At 40.8% G+C, this 20695-nt stretch overlaps 1 protein-coding gene across 12 annotated transcripts in view; it reads left to right on the top strand.

Moving 5' to 3' along the window:
• The first annotated feature begins 196 nt into the window (after positions 1-196).
• The window catches only part of rbm47 (RNA binding motif protein 47), a 33623-nt gene continuing 13124 nt past the window's right edge, over positions 197-20695 (top strand). For 5 of the 12 annotated variants that reach the window (XM_032531693.1, XM_032531678.1, XM_032531670.1 and 2 more), the window contains exon 1: positions 2587-3265. The gene's annotated coding sequence lies outside the window, so the exon portion shown is untranslated. The other 7 variants (XM_032531619.1, XM_032531604.1, XM_032531612.1 and 4 more) reach the window with 7 other exon arrangements.

The raw sequence follows: 20695 nt of genomic DNA, 5'->3' as shown, positions 1-20695 counted from the left end.
TCTCTGTATGAGCACGTCTGACTCAATCTCAGTTTCCTATACACACACTCGCAAGTTCCCTACTGTGTGTGCAGTTTTTTTGTGTGTGTGTGTGAGTGTGCAGGGACTTTATCTGAATGTATGTGTGAGTGTGTGTGTGTATTATTACTCTAAACAAAAATCCAGCTCCCTCACTTCTCTCTTCTGTCCTCAGTCTGTCAGTTGGCTGACCACAGTTGTTACTGTTCAGACCAGCTCTTTCTCTCTCTGTCTCCATGACAACTGGCTGTCACTAGGAGGTCACAATCACCACGAACCTGAAATCAGGAAGAAGGAAGTGCCTGGCTCCACCCACGCCAAATTCTGAAAAGAATCCAGGTAGGCAAACAAACACTAAAACCCACAGATATTTACGGAGCCAAGCTATCAGTCTGTTGCACTTTGAAAAGAAATTCAGAGGTTACTGATTATCAGCCTGAACTATTTTGCACACACAATTGTAACCATATACACACAGGTGGAATTGCTTTTTCTTCATATTTTGCACTGATGTCACTAGGAAGCATAACAGTAGAAATATATATTCATATTTGTAAGTGGGATGTATGTATAAGTAAGTGGGATTGTCTGGAATCTGGCAATATAATTACCAATATGATGGAATACACTGGCAATACAATTTTAAAAAAAATGTCTGTGCTGACATAAATAGTTTACATAAAAATACATTATATTTTCGGAGACCATGCAGAAATTTTGTCGCAATTTCAAAAGTGGATTACTCGGGAACCGCTTGTTGTACTGTTACATGTGTCGAGTGAAGAGTTTGTGGGATATTTCACAGAGAGCAATGCTTGTGCAGGGATTTATGGATAATGTAAATGTGATAACATTTCATGTAGGCCACATTGTCATCAGGGACTGAGCCCCCCTAAAGGTCTGATCCTAGAGGTCTCGCTGCTACTACGGCTGCTCCATTTCCCTCTGAGGTGCACTACACCTCAGAGGGAAATGTTGTAATGTTTACTGAACTACAATTATTTGACAGCTTTTGCTTTATTGCTTCAGGCTTGGCTTGTTTCTGCAACAGCTCATTGAGTATCGGCTACAATAAAAACTATTGAGGAAATATTTTCCTTTGACATTGATCCAGTATTATAATACTGGATCAACGTCAAAGGAAAATATAATACGAGATATCGCTGCAGGCGGCAGCGGCGAAACAAGCTACAATGTAAGTTAATATGTCCAGCTTGTATTTACGTTCTTAAAAGTGCTCGTTTTGCTACTGACAGACTCAGATTAATATTCTAAGTGTTTGAAAAAACACTTAGAAAAAAAAGTCCGCGAAATTGCGTTCGCTAAACCCACTAGACTCCATGTAAATAATCCATAATTTTAGCATCGTAAACTGTGGCATTGTAAAACATCTCTGAGCTGGAGCAGCGCTGGCTCTGGCTGTCTTGAGCCTGCGCGTGCAGGGTGTACGACCGGGCAACGTTTGGTCAATGTTTTCTTTCTTTCATTCCCATTTCGGGTCTGTCAGTCACAGTGAAAACAGGGGACATTTCCTGGGACAGATCCAGCAAGGGACAGGGACGTCTGGTGTCACACACACACACACACACACACACACACAGACACACAGACACACACACACACACACACACCACACACCACACCCACACAATGTTGAATGAGAAGCGATGCTGGAAGTCTGGTAGTGTTGAAACTGCTCTACGTGATCAAACAAGTACGATATCAGAAATGAAAGAGTGTAAAGAGTGTGTGGGGAGGGAGGAGTGACAGAAATAGGAAGGAGCAGAAAAGGAGCAGAATAAGAAACACCAGTTGAGCTAGTTGTGTTTCAGTTATCTTCAACCGTTTTACTCTCAGTCCTGTCTGCCATCTTCATGCTGACTATGGAGTTGTTATTACTTAAAGTTGTCATTACAGAGGGACCTACGTACATCAAGAGAGTGAATAGCATAAGATAAAGACAGCGTGTCATTGTGATGTCAGGAGTTGCATGCATTTGTGAATGAGCAAAAGGTTGGTCTGTGTTTGATCATCAGTAATAAGCATGTGGTGGATGATGGGAATGAACAGTGTGGTGTGCAACTAGGTGTGCAGGAAACTCCTTTGGAGGAATGCTGCCCTGGCTGAAAAGATTCTGGTTTACGCACACACACACACGCACACACACGCACACACACGCACACACACGCACACACACACACACACACACACACACACACACAAACACACTCATTGGCCAGGGCCACAGGAGGATAGCATTTCCCATCCGGAATGGAGGATAGGAGGGAGGTGTGTTGGGGGTTTGGGCAGTCAGATTCAGGTTTGGTGAGTTTTAGCAAGAGGCAGTGTGTACACCATACACATGATTAAAAGAGAAAGAGAGAGAGAGAAAGAGAAAGAGAGAGAGAGGGACGGGCAGAGAGAGATTTTTAATTGAATAGAGACGGAAGAGAAGACTTTGCGTGGAAGTCTTTGGAGTGTTTAGGTGACGGACGGCAAGCAGCACTTTCACTGAACACCATGCAAGCTTTGACTTAAGCGACACTTCAGCGATGGTGTGCTGTAAGAAAAGATATGTTTGTGTTTGATTTTTGGTGGAGAGGGTATCTCTGAGGAGTTTCCTGGCATCATTACTTTGGTGTGTGTGTGTTCAGAACCTTTTCTTTTCTTTTCTCCTACTTTGCCTCTCCCCCTCCTCGCTTCTGAGGAATGTGGGGCTTATGTCAGTGAGAGTCAGGTACAGACTAACTAATTACCACTGCCATTCCTCCCTCCATCTTTCCCTCTTTCCCTCCCTCTTTCCTTCAACTCTGCCACCTTCAGCACTCCCTCTCTCTCCTCCACTTCGAGGCCTTGTGCGCTCCCTCCCCTTTTCTTGTCTCCTGCTGTTGCGTCTACAAGCGCTGTCGTGACTGGAGCAGAGGAGAGGACAAATTGAGAGGATCTGAGTCAGAATCCAGAAAAACACCAAAAGGAGAACTGAATCTCTGACTTGTCCTCTCTCTCAGTGTGTGTTTGCTAGATGTGTCTGAGATCTCTTCTGGTTGTGCTTTGGAGGACCTGTCATTGAAGACAGGAGGTGCCTTGACAACGAACGAGTGGCCAGAGAGAACCTGACGGACAGCACAAAGGAGGAGAAGAAGAAGAGTAAGGGAAGATGAGAAAGTGATAAGCTGGATCGTTGCTTTTGAACGGTGGCAGAAGAACCTACGACGACACTGTGACTACACGTCCCATCATCCTACAGGTTGGCTGGGAACTTGTCATATTTTCTTTTTCGCTCCTTTCTGTCTCTTTCTCATTTTATTATTCAATGTTCAAACAGTTTTGGCTGTTAAGTTAAGGGACATGGTGTGTTTATTCACCTGGAGGACACACACACATACACACACACACACACACACACACACACACAAACACGAACAGTGGGTATCTGGAAGGACATTTCTTCAGCTGGTCTGGTGTTCACACTGACCCAGCTGACTGCTATAACCTTCACTACAAGGTTGTGGGACAGGGACTCAATGTTTATTTGTGTGGGGATGAGTTTGTGTGTATGTGTCTGTGATCGGTTGCTGTCTTGTTGAGTTGTCCTGTGTGTTTTTTTCAGAAACTGGTTGAGCAGGGCGTCAGTTAGCCTTGGGTGTCCTGTTGTTGCACAAACGAGATTTAGTTATGCACACGCTTACGTGTGCTTGTATGTGTCTTTACATAGTGTACATTTGTGTGCAGTTGCAACATTTGTGTGTGTGTGAGTGAGCAGCAATATCTCTGGCTCCTGGCCCAGATTCTATAGTTTCCAAAATCTTCAAGATTATTAGATACAATTTAGAAATTTCTTCAACTGGAGATTGGGGGCCTCTCATGATTTAAAGATGTCCATGTGTGTCTACAATACTTGAAACAAACCCAGAAGCATTATTTTGTGTTAAAGTTTCCTCTTGAACACAAGATCTTAAATTTCTAGTATGTGACTTATGGTAAAATCAAATTAACGATTTCCCCGTAAAATAAAATAAATAAATTAAAGGAGCCCTTTTTTTCAAACCTACCAAATTTGTAAAACTTTTTTAATACAAAATTAAGTAAAAAGCTGACATGAGAACTGAAAGTAAACAGAATATAATCATTCAAAAATGAATCAACGACAATTAGTGAATAATTTGTTGAGGTTTTAATTTGAGTTGATGTAAAATAATGCTTACAGCTTGGAGTTTCACATACTAGCTTACTGTTTCCTGAACATCTCCTGTGGCGATGGAGGACAGGAAGGAGCAGAGTGACACCTGTAACCAGGGTTTAAAGTGGGATTTGGCACTAGGGTACACTCATTGTACCACCACACCAAATTCCATTATCAAATTTAACACTTTAAAGTTTATTTTAATATTTATCAGTTACTTTTGGAAAGCCACATGAACCACGGGCTCGGCTAAAAACACCAAATCTACAGCATGTCACCATATCGTTCACTACCAAGCCTGTTAGTAACCGGTACGCTACAGACAACGTGATCTTCACCTGTTCAACTGACTTTACCAATTTATATAACAGACACTCGACTGTCCTGCTATTATTTCAGGGAATTGAACTTACCACAGACAATCTCCTTGTGCATGGACTCATGGCAGTACACTGGTGAGAATGAATGCGGGAAACACTGGAATTGATATTTGCATTTGAACATGAAACACTGATGTAGGAAACTGTCGAGTTGTTTAGACTACTTAGTATTTCAAGGTGCAGGAACGCTGTTCCGGATCGTTCCGGCCCACTGTTACCCCTGCCTGTAACACTTTCCGTGTGTGTGTGTCCTTTATTTCAACAATCAACCTGCTTCCTTGTGAATACTGTAAATACTTCTACATATTTAAGGTGTGTGTGTGTGTGTGTGTGTGTGTGTGTGGGTGTTTGTGTGTGTGTGTTTTCAAGTGCTGGTCAGACCTGATGAAGTTATGACACATTGTTTTTTCCAACTGCCTCATTCAAAACCAAAACCAAAAATAGATACCAGTTAAACGCTTACTTTATGATAGTTATTTAAATGGGTCTATATGTCACCCAGACTGTGGTTGTGGCCTCATTCCTAATTGTGCAAGAGGGTTCAAGAGGTGAACCATTTTTCAGAATGATGCTAATCTCTCAACCCACTGTATCACATTCCAGAATTGCAAAAAGGGACAAACAATCACCCAAGACAGGAATATAAAGTATATCTACACTTTTTTTTCTTCTTCTCAGCGTGACCTTAGTGGTATTGTGTTTGGGCCCGCTCTAGTTTCAGGAAGACAGACAACAGAAGGAGAAACAACGGGCAATGGAAAGAAAAATAAAAGATCTCTTTGGTTTTTTTCTAAAACCTGCTAAAGGTTTAAGAGATTTAAAAGCAGGAAGCTGGTTCTTATTCAGCGAAGGAATAAGGAAGAGAAACAGCCTAAACAGCTTGAATTATATGCACACAAACGTGTATATGGTGTAAAGTCATGTCACGTGATTATCACATGATCATCTCATGCTCATGGGGGGGAAGCATTGATTCAGTTTGGTGTGTGTGTGTGTGTGTGTGACAAAGCCATACGCCTAATGCACCAATACTGAAGCAGAAATCTAAAGCCACAGAGTAAAGCGAGAGAGAGAGTGAAAGAGGAGAACCTGTTAGCACTATTGTGTTGTTTATGAAACACCTGTAACAAGATCTGATCACCCTCTCTCTCTCCTCTCTCTCCTCTCTCTCTCTCTTTATGTTTGTCACAAACACACATACCTGGACAGCACAATGGCCACATTCTTCCCCTCTATCGCGCCCCCCACCTCCCTCTTTAGCTCCCCTCTGATTGCGCCAATCACTGAAGGGCAACGAGACGAGGGGGAAGTTGAAACAGGCTAAAATTAGGGTGTCACGTACAGGTAGAAAAAAGGAGGGGAGCTGTTCAATACGGAGACGTGAAAGATACATTTTTTGAATATGCTACCTGGTGTTCTTTCTCAGGAGGCAAAATAAGTCTTGTACACGAGCAGCAAGCAAGATGGAAGGAATTTGTAACCATATGGTGTAGAAGAAAGGATGTTATAAAAACAAACCAGGATTGGGGTGTTAAAAGGTTGGTTCCCTTAATTGCAAAAACTCCATCTCTATCAGCAAGTCCTTCAAATTAAACGTCAAAAGTGTTTGTCCATGTGGTCCGGAAAGACAAGTATCAGTGTTATTTGATCTGATGACTCCATCTACAGGAAAACATTGTTTGTTTTTCCCATTTACTTTAGGAAAAACTAATCCATTTAATATCTACAAAAGGTACAGTAAAGGTTTGGTAACCGCTTTTGTTAGAGGACAGTCTCATCTCTTTGGGTATATGAATCCGTCCATCTTTTGGTTTCATTTGGAAGTCCTCTATAACTGCTAAAAAAATGACCCTTACAAAAGTGACTCATAATTCATGATTCATATTGCTGTTGTCTGATCTGCCACCTTAATGTTGAAGGCTTGGTTTGGTTATAATGTGGCAAGAAAAAAAAACATTGACTATTGGTAGGAAACAGGATCCTGTGTCAAAGTCATACATTTTGTTAACCAAACCACCAACCCCTCCCGTCTTAAAGGGTTTGCGTCGGTGTGACGTCACAATACTGCTACCTGTACTCCTTTTAGTCATTATTAACACACCACAAGACCACAAGAAGTCCTTTTTTGGTAAACGCAAGAATAGGTTGTTTTGAAAAGATGACTACATGCTATATATTAATATTTTGATGTAATTTCTTGGAGACAGGGTTGGACAGACCTTACTCGTTGTGGCAGGGCTGATGCAGACTGTTGAATGTGTAAACAGGTGACATCCACTCACTGAGAAGGCTGGATCAACACTCCTCCTCCCTCTCCCCCCTTTCTTCCTACACCCCCGCCTTCTGCTGTTCAACCTTTGACCCCTGTGTAACCTCTCCACCCCCCTCCTGTGTGGTGACACTGCTGAACCCTCCATCCTCTCCTCCCTCTTTCCCTCCTCTCTCCTTCAACCTGCACGTACGCTAATGCTGTTATTATGCTTCATTTCACTGCTAGCTTCTTCCTCCTCCTCTTGCCGTCTTCAGCTAAATGGAATTTTTATTTTTAGGGTTTCATCGAGTGAGGACATATTGAAGCTCCTATTACAACAATACTTACATGAACATATGCACATTAAAAGCATTGGACATGCTAGTATAGTTTATCAGTAGTATTTTTTTTAAACTGTCCTTTTTTGCTCACACACAAACATGCACAGAGCATCCAATTGCCTGTTCTCAAAGAGGCTCTTTTCTGCATACCTGTTGCTACTCACAATGGGCTAGTTGTCTCAACAGCAGGCCAAAAGGCAAGGTGTATGTGTGTGTGTGTGTGTTTGGGCGCACGTGTGTGTGTGTGTGTGTGTGTGTGTGTGAGCAGTGGGGGATTTGATGATGATGGCAAGGAAGGCAAGCAAATGCAAGTGGTGTTGAGGGTTGTGGTGTGTGTGTGTGTGTGTGTGTGTGGGGTGTGTGTGTGTGTGTGTGTGTTTGTGTGTAAGTGAGTAGGTTTGGAGGACAAATCTACCGGTACAACACTGCATCTCGTGATATCCAACCCACCCTACACACCCACACACAAACACCACACACCACACGCACCTACCCCCCCCCCCCCCGCAGAATGGAATGTTCCATGGGCTGAGACTGACTCTGTGAACCCATTCACAAATCTGAACACTAAAGTAGCCATACTGAGGCCACACACACACCACACACACAACACACACACACACACACACACACACACACACCACACACACACACCACACACACACCCACACACACACCTGTCTCTGGCTTGCCCTTAACACATCTTCCCTCTGTCTCTACGTTCTCACACTCCTTTTTCTTCCATCTTTTTGTTTCTTGAGTGGTTTCAGAAGAGCAGGTGGATTACACAGCGTTTCAGCTTCTCAGGATGATTTATTTTGTCTCGTCATAAAACACCTGTTTCGAGTGACACTGTTTAGCAGTTTAGCTATTGTGTGATTAGGGATCTGTATTAGGGGGGCGTTAGTTGGCTGATGCGGAATTCCACCAGCTTTTCATTAAGCTCTTATCTGCTTGTTTTACTTTCCCTTCTCACTTTCCTGGTCTGTGTGTGTGTGGTTTGGGGGGGTGTGTGTGTGTGTGTGTGTGTGTGTGTGTGTGTGTGTGTGTGTGTGCTAGAGAACAATTCGCCTTTCAAGGAAACAAGTGATGGTGGAAATTGCTGGTTTAAGTTTGCCAGAAGATAAATGTCTGTACATTTAGAACATACGTACATTGGTGTTGATGAAGGAGACGTTGCAATTACAGTACAGTTGTCACTTCTAATAACAGATTGCTCTGCCAATTAATAATGACATGCTTTATGCAAAAGAAAAAGGGTTTGTCAGAAGCTTTTGATGGAACAACATTCATTTACGGTAGGCATGGAAAGACTGGATGCCAGATTTGGCATGAAAGCACCTTTAAAGGATATAATGGCGGTGGTTTCAGATGCCATTAGACAATCCAACGAGCACACAGTGAATAACACAGACACCTTTAGACCAGGGAAAATTAGGATTTTTTGTTTTTGTTTTTTTCATTATGTTGAATGCTTCAGAGGAGTTTAGAGGACAAATCATCTGTAAATGTTTCCTGTAAAAAATATACTGTATATTATGCAGAATTAGCGCTATGACGAGGGTCTTATTAATGTAGTTGTGGCTGTAATACATGTTAACCTTTCACTCAGCAGCTTTACTGGTGAAATATGACAATGCACTTGACAAAGCTTCAAAACATAGATGGATAGATTCTTTATTGTCCTTTTCTGAGGAAATGTTTTGCCACAGTCTGTACAGAGCCTCCCATTAATACATTTTACACCACAACATGACTACAATAAAGACATCAGATACATCCATATGTTTACATACATGCCTACACACATAACACCTACACGTGAAGGAAAAAAGGAAGTGCTTACGACAAGCAGGACCCATGACATGATCAGAGAGGAGAGCTGGAAGCAAAACAAAGATGAACACACTTGAATTGTCCATTGCTTTGTAAAACTGTGTATGTATATATATATATATATATATATATATATATATATATATATATATATATATATATATATATATGTATAGACACTTACAATAGAAGGCATTCTTTTTTAATATTTATTAATTCACGCAAAACACAAACACACACACCACACACAACACACACACACACACACACACACACACACACACACACACACACAGGCCTATATACAGATGCATTATGTATGATATAATGTCAGAGTGAGGGGGCTACCTCACAGGATTGCGCCCCAAGTAGTTTGGGATTTGGTGCCTTGCTCAAGGCCACCTGTCCAGCTACCAGTCCACACTCCATACTTGGTCCGTACAGGGACTTGAAGCGGTGACCCTCCGGTTCCCAAGCCAAGTCCCCCATGGACTGAGCTACTGCTGCCACTGACAGCATGCTCAATAACTCCAATGTTCACCTTTCTTGATTGTCAGCGTTGTTGAAAGAGAGAGCAGTTACACATGTTGACGTTACAATGGTTACTGCGGTTACTGACGATATAATGGGTGGCTTCAGTGTGGTTAGAAGTCATGAGGATGACTGTTTTTCTTTTTTATCCTTTCAAATCTTCTCTTTATCTCTCTCTCTCTTTCTTTCTTTCTTTCTTTCTTTCTTTCTTTCTTTCTTTCTCTCTCTCTTTCTCTTTCTCTTTCTCTTTCTCTCTCTCTCTCTCTCTCTTTTGCTCTCTCTCCTTCCTTACCCGTTCTCCTTGACCTTGGCAGTGATTGTAGCACCTAAACATACAAAGGCCCTGTGCTGCCATTGGGTAATGACAAGCCACATGACTGGAGTGTCAACTGACAAATTCTAGGCAAAAGGGGAAACTTCTTTCATCAGGATGGAGAGAAAAAAAAATAGAACTTTACTGTCAGATCTTGTGTGTGTGCATGCGCACGTGTGTGCGTGTGGTCTTGTTTAACTATATTTGTGGGGTCCCAAAACCAGGAATGCAGTATACTTGTGGGGTCCCAACAGATTTATGGGGCCAAAATGCTGGACCCCACAACTTTAAAGGCTGTTTGAAGATTAAGAATTGGTTTTAGGATTATTGGGTTAGAATCAGGTTATGGTTAGGGTGAGGGTAAGGGTTAAGGTCAGGCATTTAGTTGTGACGGTTAAAGTTAGGGTAAGGGGCTAGGGAATGCATTAAATGACGGGTCCCCACAAAGATAGTGTCACGCACTAGTTGTGTGTGTGTGTGTGTGTGTGTGTGTGTGTTTGTGTGTGTTTGGGAGGGCAATGCTCTCGTTTTGTGCTGAGTCATGTTTTGTTAATCATAAATGGGACACTGGGATTGGTTGACAGAAGTGACAGGATATGAGGTGACCCTTTGAGTAAAGAAGTGCTACAAAACAGAACAGAGCCAGGCAAAGGAGCAGTTGTACTGTCTGAAGATTTTTAGGCAGAACAGCAATTTTACACTCAACATGGGACAGCTTAGAGTAAGGTCAGCTACAGTTGATCAGTCAGATGAAACTGTCAGATCCGATTCATATATTTGGGTCTTTACATTTCATTTTACTTTTAACACTTGAAAAAACAACACTTATGTTATTTGATGTAAAAGAAAAAAGATGCTACTAAAAATGTCAGAGAGGAGCAGGGCATTACAGTAATTAATTATATTTCTTAATACATTTTTTAAATTTTACATTAGTTTTGAAGGTTCCATTAAATTAGTCTTCAAGTTGTGTGAGCTGGTTTAGTTTCAATTTCTGTTTTGTGGAAATGAAACAACTCATATTTTCTTTTGTTTCAGTTTTAGTTATAGGTAAATTGTCACAATTATCACAATCTTAATAAGACCTGCACAAGGACCCTGTAATTTGCATAAAAAGACAAACACTTTCATATTGTTTTTTTAGGTTGTTTTAGTTGTAGTCTTAGGTCTCGCTACTGACTCTGAATTGCGTTTCAATTTTGTTTTAAAGTGGAGTAGAAGGAAAAAAAGATACAGAAGTAAACAGAGGTGTTAAAAGGTTGGTACCGACAGACAGACAGACAGACAGACAGACAGACAGAAGGTTAACCAGAAAACCAGAGCAAACCACAAGCACACAGACACTCATATTTAAAGTGTTTCTTTTTTAACATTATTTCTGAGGCTTTTCCCTTTATTGGATATGACAGTGGACTGACAGGAGGGAGAGAGTGAGGGGATGACACGCAGCAAAGGGTGGCAGGTCACATTCGAACACCTGTTAAGGAATCGGCATACATGGGGCGTACACTCTACTTGGAGAGCTAGAAGTCACCACTTATTTAAAGTGTTTACAACTCTGCACATCGATAATGTTTAACTTAATGCTAAAATCGCACATGTTCTAAAAATGTAGTGCTGATGCCTTGTACAACATAATAAGTTCTTTTGGTCAAACAGGACACATTTCATTAACACAGTGTGTTGATGTTAAGTCAGTAAGTTGCTATGACCCACATCTTAATCATTTTATAAACAGAATAATCTGTTTAAAGGGCAACTGATACCAAGTGGAAACTGACATACAAAATAGCATGAGAATGTGTGTGTTAACAGGCATGTGTGAGAGTGACTGACACCCATGTCTATATGGAAACCTTCAGAAAATAAACATTTTTAGCGATATATCGGCCAGTATTAATGTTTTTCTTGCACAAACAAATATTGTGTGATTAAGATCTGGTCTGTAGGACAATAAATGCTCATTTTAAAGATGACAGTAACAAAAAATACAAGCTAACAGTAAGTTTTCAACATCATTAAAATCATTAAAATTAATCAAAGGCAAGGCCAATTTATTTATATAGCACATTTCAGACATGGAGTAAGCTCAAGGTGTTTTAAGGACACAGGTAGGAAGAATAAAGTGCAATTTCAGTAATGTAGTCATGGACATAAAAGTCTTTAGCCTGTTCAAAGATTTTTTACTGTTGGTGCAAATCTTCTCTTCTGGCAGTTTGACTGAGAAAAGTACAAAAATAAAAAATAATATATACTGTATATATACACAAAATACCATCATCTTTGTGTAGACCTGCAAACATGCACAGCTATACTAATTGATACTGACATCCATGAATGTGTGCTTCTGTGTATCCATTACTCTCACTTTAGTTGGCAACAAGATGGCAGACACAAACATAGCAGACTCTTCTTCAGACTTTAACATGAACCATCTGTCTCAGTGACCATTGTAAAGCTAAATATGTGCAGCTTCTTACGGTTGGGTTCATTTCAGACCAGTCAGGCCAGTTGTCCTGCATGTCTCTCTGTCTGTCTCCATGGCTGTCTTAAACCACTATCTTAAGTGCATGACTCGTGACTTTATCAGAATCCCATTGTTGGATTGTGTTTTACGTAACTACTAACTACTGTTACTTACTTTGCCTTAATTTGGTATCTTTCCACTTAAACACATCAGCTGTCTGAGGAGGGACAGCTTCCTCTAAGCAGTATATAAACATTTTCACAAATCAGAATCAGATTTATTTCCAAGTAGATTTTCATATCACAAGGAATTTATGTTAGGATGCATAATATAAACATAAGACAAAATAACAAGTATAATTTTTTCCCTGTCTTGGGAACTATTTTGCTGTACAAACAAAATTGTCTTCACTTGATTTGGTATGTGTGTGCATGAGAGAGTGTGTTTGTGTGATACAGTTTGCTGGTAATAGGGTCATCTTGATCTTTGAATCACGCACTCCTCCACCTTTAAAGTAGGTTTATGGCTGCATACGGCCTTCATCCAAGCTTATTGCACCCTGTTGGGGGAAGAGAATACATTGTGTGTGTGTGTGTGTGTGTGTGTGTGTGTGTGTGTGTGTGTGTGTTCGTGTGTGTGTGTGTGTTGCCAGAAAGGCAAGAATCAGTGATTGCATGTCCTTCCTTAACAGAGTCATTGGTTAATGTGTCACTTGTACAATGGTGCACACACACACACACACACACACACACACACACACACACACACACACACACACACACACACACACACACACACACACACATGCACACTCACACACACACACACACTTGTGCTCGAGCAGAACGACACCCCGTCTGATGAGAGTATGTAGGCCTTGTTCTCCCTTTTAGGGTTGTTTAAAGTTATGTAGCCTACACAAAAATGAAAGCTTAGTAGCGCCAGCTGAAACTAATGCTGTCTGGTCCTGCTAACACCATGATCTATAGCCAAGTAAAACATTTGGCCACAATGCTGATAAACAATTAGGATTCAAGATTTTAAGTCTATATGGACCTACAAGTTCTTTTTTTCTAATATGCCTGAATATATACCAAAAAGTAACAAGAGACCATCTCATGATGGGATCACACCAACCACGCCATGTTGTTCCAGGATCCCTCAATCTAGTGCCACCACCAGGTCAAATGTTTCAGTTTGTCCAAAACTTTGGTTTATGACCAAATACCTCCAAACGCAATGACACTCCTGTCAGCCTCAACTGTAGTGCAAATGAGCAAATGTTAGCATGCAAGCAGGTTAAACTAAGATGGTGGACATGGCAAACATTATACATGATGAACGCAGCATGTTAACATGTTAACATTGTCATGTTGGGCATGTTAGCATATGTAAGCATACTGATGTTAACATTTAGTAACGCCATTTAAAGCCTTTATTAGAGGGACGTGCAGATAGACTCAAAGTCTTTTTTTAGAAATATTTTCTTCAGCAGTATTCTTTAGTGTTTGAATTCTGTTTCAGATTGTTATTATTTTCTGGAGTGGTCTATTCTATTTCTGCAAACATGTCTGGCAACTTAAACCCAAGCTCATGACTTTTCCTTGATTGTTGTCAATCATCAGCTATCGTCACACCCTCTGCCCTTTTATCCCTTACCTTTCCCCTTTGTCTTATTCTTTATCAGCTGAGAGAGAGAGAGAAAGAGAGAGAGAGAGAGAGAGGGATTGAAGGAGGGAGGAAAAAACATGGGGGGTTACCTGTGCTGAGTGGCCCCACCTCTCTCTTCTGGTCATTGAGTAAACACTAAACCACCTTTGCTTACCTCCACACTCAAACACACAGACGCAGGCAGGCAAGGAGACTTTCTCACTGCTGCAGCCTGTCAATATCAGAGAAGAGTAAGTGGACAGACAGAATATAGTTAGACGTAAGTGTGATTGTTCAAAGTGACTTCAAAAAACAAAACACACCTTCATCTACATCTTCTCAACCTACTCATCGATATCTACGCTCCTCAGTTTGGGATACAGGTACTGTGTCAATGTTTCTCCTTTTGTTGATCTCTTTACTGAAAACATCTGTTGTCTAAGCCACTTTAAAACGTGTCATCACTTTTTATTGTTGCGTCACTTTATCATTTCAACATAAAAAATGATCTCTTTTGTCCCTCAAAAATCTTGATCATGTAGTCTCGAAAAACTTTTGCAATTCTGAAACTGTTTGGTATCTCTCTATGAGAGATTATCTATAGTAAAAATGCTGGGAAGTACTTTTGTTTCACATTATGACACTCCATGACAAGACCTTACAGTCTTCTGATGGTGTTTGTCTTGTTGCCAATTTTCTCTCTTCTCATACGGCTAAATGAAATTTGGCATTCTGCTTCCTTTGGATAGAGTTATAAGACTTTCTAGTTTCACTGCTTTATCAGAGTAAAAATCATTGGAAACAAACAACAAAGGCACTTAAACCAATCAGGGATTGAAATGGAGATCAAGATGTCCTTACAATGAAACCAGCGGAACCAGCATGGCACTGTATGTGTGTATATGTGTGTGTTTAGGGTGGGGGGAAAAATGCTTTAGTGACTGCATGGAGAGAATGTTATGTTATTATAGACCATAGACTTCCGGGTTCTCTGTCATATAATATGTGGACTTTTACCCTAGTGATGCTGTTTGTTTTGTGTGTGTGTGTGTGTACGTGTGTGAGACAGAAAGAGACAGAACATCCAGCGATCAGCTGCTAAATTTCATTCATTTGAGTTGCATTCAAGGCCAAACATGCAGAGAAAAATGACAACATTTAGTTTTAATGATTTAGTTAAGTTTTTTAAGAGACTATCTTAGTTACATTTAAAAGAAAATTGTTATACTGACACAAATGTTGTTTCAGTTGCATGTTTATGCAATTCTGCCCCTGTGGGAGTCTGGCACAAGCTCTCTCTACTGTGTTTGTCGACAAGGTTGGTCGTTGTTTTGAATATAAAAGTGTTCATGAAGAGATCAGCTCTTCAGGAGGCCTGTGTAAGTAAAAGAGTGAAGGATGCTAAAAAAACAAAATGAAAAAAATCCTTCAAAACATACAACAATAAAGGTAGTTTATTCCTTCCCTATTACATGACCCATAGTAGCGTTTCAAAAGTAGCGATTGGAAAATGGGACACAAAGTAACATTTTCCATCCTTATCTAAACCAGAGAACACAACGGTTGTGGCGTTATTGTTGTGAGACGGTTGCAGTGTGGTTACAATTAAGCACAAAACTACTTGGTTAAGTTTAGAAAAAGATTATGGTTGGGTTACGTTACGTTACTTCACATGCACGTGAAGCAGACTGTGACATACTTTGCTTGTTTCATTTGAACCTCGGTTTTTCAGTGGGAGGGCAGGTCCCAATATCACTAACTCTCCATTTGCCTTGTATCTTGCCCACACACACACACACAGGGGGCCACTAAAGCCTTTATCACGAGTGTGTGACACTGTCAACGTCAGTAGTAATTGTCTGAAACAATGTCTGCTATGGCCTTGAACAGGCTAGCTGATTAGCCTGAGGAATGTGTTTGCCTAAGGAAGCAAAGCCCCTTTGAGCTAGCGCTAAAGCTAAAGCAGCTCTTATGATTAGGACTATGAAACTGTGTAAGAGAACATATGTGGCAATATTTGGTTTTAGCTGACCTTACTCTTCTGTCATGCTTTTAAATTAAGACTGAATAAGTGCATTAGTAAAAAGTGGAATTAGTCATTATCAATGATTATTCTGTTATTTAAGTTGAAAAGAAAATGTGAAGACGCAGGCTCTTTGTTAAATCACTTAACATCATAGTGTTTCAGTAAAAATGTGAAGATCCTGAATGCAGGGGGCTCTCAGAGCAAATAAACTGGAATCATCCTTCCAAGATGAAGTTGGGGTGGACTGAAGGCGGTCACTTACACACTCCATCTGAACTTAAATTCTGCAGGCCAGTTTCTCTTTAAAGGGCTTTTTAGCTCTGAGGGAGGTCCGGACATTTGGTCCCCTCCTCCGTGTTCCTTAGCCCTCTCTGGCTGCTTTCCATCTGGTCTTGTCCTCCTCACCCTGTTTCCCCCTCCCTGCGGCTCTTCTTTGAGCTTGAATGAACCGTAGGAATGAGGGTGACAGGTACATGGATAGAAGGAAAGAAACAAGACTAGGTTGTTGTTGTTTTTTTGCGTGCAAAAAGGAAGAAATTTGTCATTGTCATTGGTTAGCATGTGCACAGTCTGCTTTTAAAAAGGGTACATTTAAACACATTTACATGAAAACACAATAGAAGCTACATTAAAAGGAGCACCAGGTATTCGATGGTGAAGACTGAATAAAGGTTTAATCGGTATACCAGGGCTGGACCAAGTATGGTCAATATGCTAAATTGTTGTCAAATTGTTACAAAGATAGTCAGTGGTGTCTATAAGGTGAATTCCTGGACATTAAATGTAATACTCAATTGTTATATACAGAAGTAGCATGACATGGTGGAGCTACATTTGAGTCAAATAATAATGGACTGCTTTAATTTAATAAATTCAATAATATAATCATGCTATTTTCAAAAAATTGTTGTTCAATTTGACCAGACCTAGGTGACAGTCATGAACATGCCCACAGCCTCAAATATAGGTCTTAAGGGGCTGCAGCATTTATAAATGGACAAATTTACTACCACCTGACAACTTTATTGCTTACCAGTATTTCTTCTATGCTCTGATTGCCAGCTCCTGTCTACCCTGAGCGTATCCACCATCACTCTCTTTGTCGCTCAACTACACAGTTGCTACGCTCTAACGCACCCCCTAAATCTCTTAAATGAGGCTTTCTGGGTCGAGCTTTGCAGATAGAGCAAAAAATGCGGTGCACAGCACCAACTATATTGAGTAAGTGGATCAGATGATTGATCCATGGCACCGATGTCACCAGGAGAAACACAGTTGTACCCATTAATATAAATAAGTAACAGCTAATGGGGAAACTTCAACACTTAAATGACCAACGGTGTAACTTAATTACCCACTCAGTGTTTGATAATCACCTAGAAGATTTTTGGAAAGAAAGTTTAAACATTTGAAATAAACTGAAGTCCTTTTTGTGGGTGCCTGGCGAATGAAAATCCAAAATTCACTCTCCTTTTTGCTCTATTTTTGGTCTCCACCAACTCTTGAAAAAAATATTTGGTTTGGTGCAGAGCAGGTAGTATATTACAATTGGCTTTAAGAGCTTTTTCTTGGAAAACAGTTGCCTGCTGCTATAAGAGCAGTGAGAGTTAACCAAAACAGTAAAAACAATTAAACTCTCTGAGCTTCAAAAAGCTGAAGGGAGCTGCAGATTCAGGTGATAATTCTCTGTAGGTTCATCAATACAAGCAACCTCCTTTTTTGTCAAATTGTTATCACATTATCATTTGATACATTAAAATATTGAGTCTAGCTAGTGTTGAGTGACTTTGAAGTGAATGTCCTGATAGACAGTGAAATGATAAAAGTTCAATAAATTGAGCTAGGCGTGTATCAATGAAAGTAGATGAAAAGATTATGATGTCCCTTTGGGGTCTGGGACATTGTGACAAATATTTTTCCCAATTTTACAACATTATACAGACCAATGATTCAAGAAGATTGAACAATTACAAAACTACAAATGTAGTTGTTAGTTGCAGTCCTAATGTTTCTTGCTAAACTACTGTGCAGGACTGTGTCTTGGTGATATATTGAATTCCGTTTACAATGACACATCATCAAGGGACAGAAAACAGATGTCTTAAGACTCCAGGATAACGCAGCTTTCCTCAGTGTGACTGAATGCTTCATCCTGCTTCATCCTGTCTTAGTCAGCATGCTGACAGTTGAACTTGGTGAACCACAGTGTGAGGACATCATGTGTCCTGAAGGGTCAGCCATAGTTCTTGCTTCTCTTCTGTCAAGTTCATTGTTTCACTCAATTGTGGTCATTTACTGCAGCTGACATTGATAATGCACGCGTGCAGGAGACACTGGGACTACATTTCCTTTTTGTTTCTTTATGTCTATAGTCAGCAAACAACTCTTTCTAATATTTTCCTGCTTCACATTTCAAGGATAAGAATCATGTTAGTATTTTTTCGATACAGTAAAGTTGTGTAAACTACCTGAAACAATAAAGAAGTTGGAGATACCAATAATCCCAGCAGGAAGCTTTTGTCACGCAGTTTGTCAGTTTCTGCACTTGTCTGAGAGGAACTGCTTCCAGGAAAACACAGCGTGGGACTAAACACTGTGGTGTAGTACTCCTCCAGGTCGTATTGCTTAACAGAAATAAACAGCAGGACCTCTGTACTTGTGACACGCTACTCATTTACTTGGATGACTTGATAAGAGAGGGCAGTCATACGGGCTCTCCAGCCAAGATACTGATTACCAGCACTGCTTTGTTGCTGACTTTCCTGCTTGTTCACATTTATGTGTGTGTGTGTGTGTGTGTGTGTGTGTGTGTGTGTGTGTGTGTGTGTGGTGTGCGTTGTGTGTGCGTGCATGTGTGCGTGTGCGCGTGTGCGTGGCGGGTGTGTATTTCAGCTTGAACCCAGAGTCAGTTGCAAAGTTCTAAAAGAAAAAATATACAGTACAATTCATTAACAAATGTAAGTCAGATTTCTAGTTGGCAATATTGTATATTTTCTTGTTGTCATTAACAAATAGCGTTTGCTAGAAACTACAGCCCTCAGCTATTTTAGGAATTTACTGAGCCTGTTTTAAAAATGACAACGTGTATTTGTGACCCAAAGTGTGTTTCCAAATTGGCTTCGGTCTGAGAGCCACAGACAGGGTAGGGAATTTGTTGACATTTAGAAAAACGCCAGTCCATAACGCCAGTCCTTCAGTATTTTCTCATTTTATCTATTCTTTTATATTTAATTTTTAAACCACAGACAAATCTAGACCTGATCAAACCTGAAGCAGTAGGTGTATGTGGTGTGAGGTTCTATGGTGTCTATGTAAGTTGACAAATGATTTTGTGAACATGTACAATGATTAAGGGGCAAGAAGCCCTAGGTAAAGGTTTTTCAACATTTCCCGGGGTTTACTAGTGGGGTTCAACGGTTAACCGTTGACCTGATGGACTGTGCGGTCAGTCACTAGAACACCTGAGGCCTTTAAGGTGTGTCTGAGTCCTGATTGGCTCTCACTAACGACTGGCAGTTAATCTTTGATTTAGATTGACCCCCTTGGCTTAGCGGAAGGCCTGATGTTACTGATCTGTGATTCTGCTGCCTACCAATCTGCACTTTTCTATCTTTTACACACATACTATTACATACATATTTGTACACACACACACACACACACACACACACACACACACACACACACACACACACACACACACACAAACACACACACAAAAACACACACACAAAAACACACACACACACATACACACACACACCTTCACGGGCACACCTTTTTGGTATAATTCATTTTCAGTTCACTACTTGCAAGTCATGGATTTGACAGTTTTATAATTGGTAGGTGATTAAAGGTGCTACAGTCCATATGTAGCTCTCTATCATTTGTGCTTTAATCTCTTCTTTTTTGTCTATCCATCATTCTCTGATCTTTATGCTAAATAGACTTCCTTCTTGCCAGTTTACTCAGTCGTTAAGGAGTGGGGCTGGTTTCAATAGCAGCTGAAACTCAGCGCACTGTTGACCACACACTATGACTTTCATCTCTCTCTCCCTCTCAACCATTCTGCTCTCTCTGTCCCTCACTCCCTCCCTTCTTGCTCTTTTCAGAGCCCTGAGAGGAGTTTTTAGACAGAAACTCTCAGAGCGAGTGACATTCTCTCATCTGGCTGTTTTTCACTCTGTCGTCTCTCTATCTGCTCTCTTGACTGCTCAGGAAGGTGTGTGTTGTTTGCTTAAGTTAAGCTGTGCTAGGAACTTGTTCACCGTTGTTATGTACAAAAAAAACCACACATGACACACACAGACACACACTCGTAGTCTTGTGCTGACATGACATAAATCACTTTCGTCAGGAGTTCCAAATGTCCGCTCAGAGAAAGACAACAACATGAGGAAGTTTGAATGTTTCCTGCCGTTTTTTCAATTTCTGCAACTCTAAGCACAAAACTCTTAAAACCCATGAGAACTACTTTTCCCATCTGACGGGCCGGTTGGGGTTGAAATGAATAGTGACATCAACAGTCACAGTAAAAGATAATGGAACAGTGACTAGAAATAGTAGTTTGTAGTAATTCATGGGATAGCACATCACTGCACGGCATCACAAGGCACAGCAGGACGGAGCAGGGTACCGCAGAGCGCAGCAGGATGTAACAGGGCATCGCAGGACGTGTAGCAGGACCACGGCCACAGCT

Source organism: Etheostoma spectabile, chromosome 2 (genome assembly GCF_008692095.1).
Source record: "Etheostoma spectabile isolate EspeVRDwgs_2016 chromosome 2, UIUC_Espe_1.0, whole genome shotgun sequence".
NCBI lineage: Eukaryota > Metazoa > Chordata > Actinopteri > Perciformes > Percidae > Etheostoma > Etheostoma spectabile.
The sequence above is the reverse complement of the archived record's forward strand: the minus strand, read 5'-3'. Positions and strand labels throughout refer to the sequence as shown.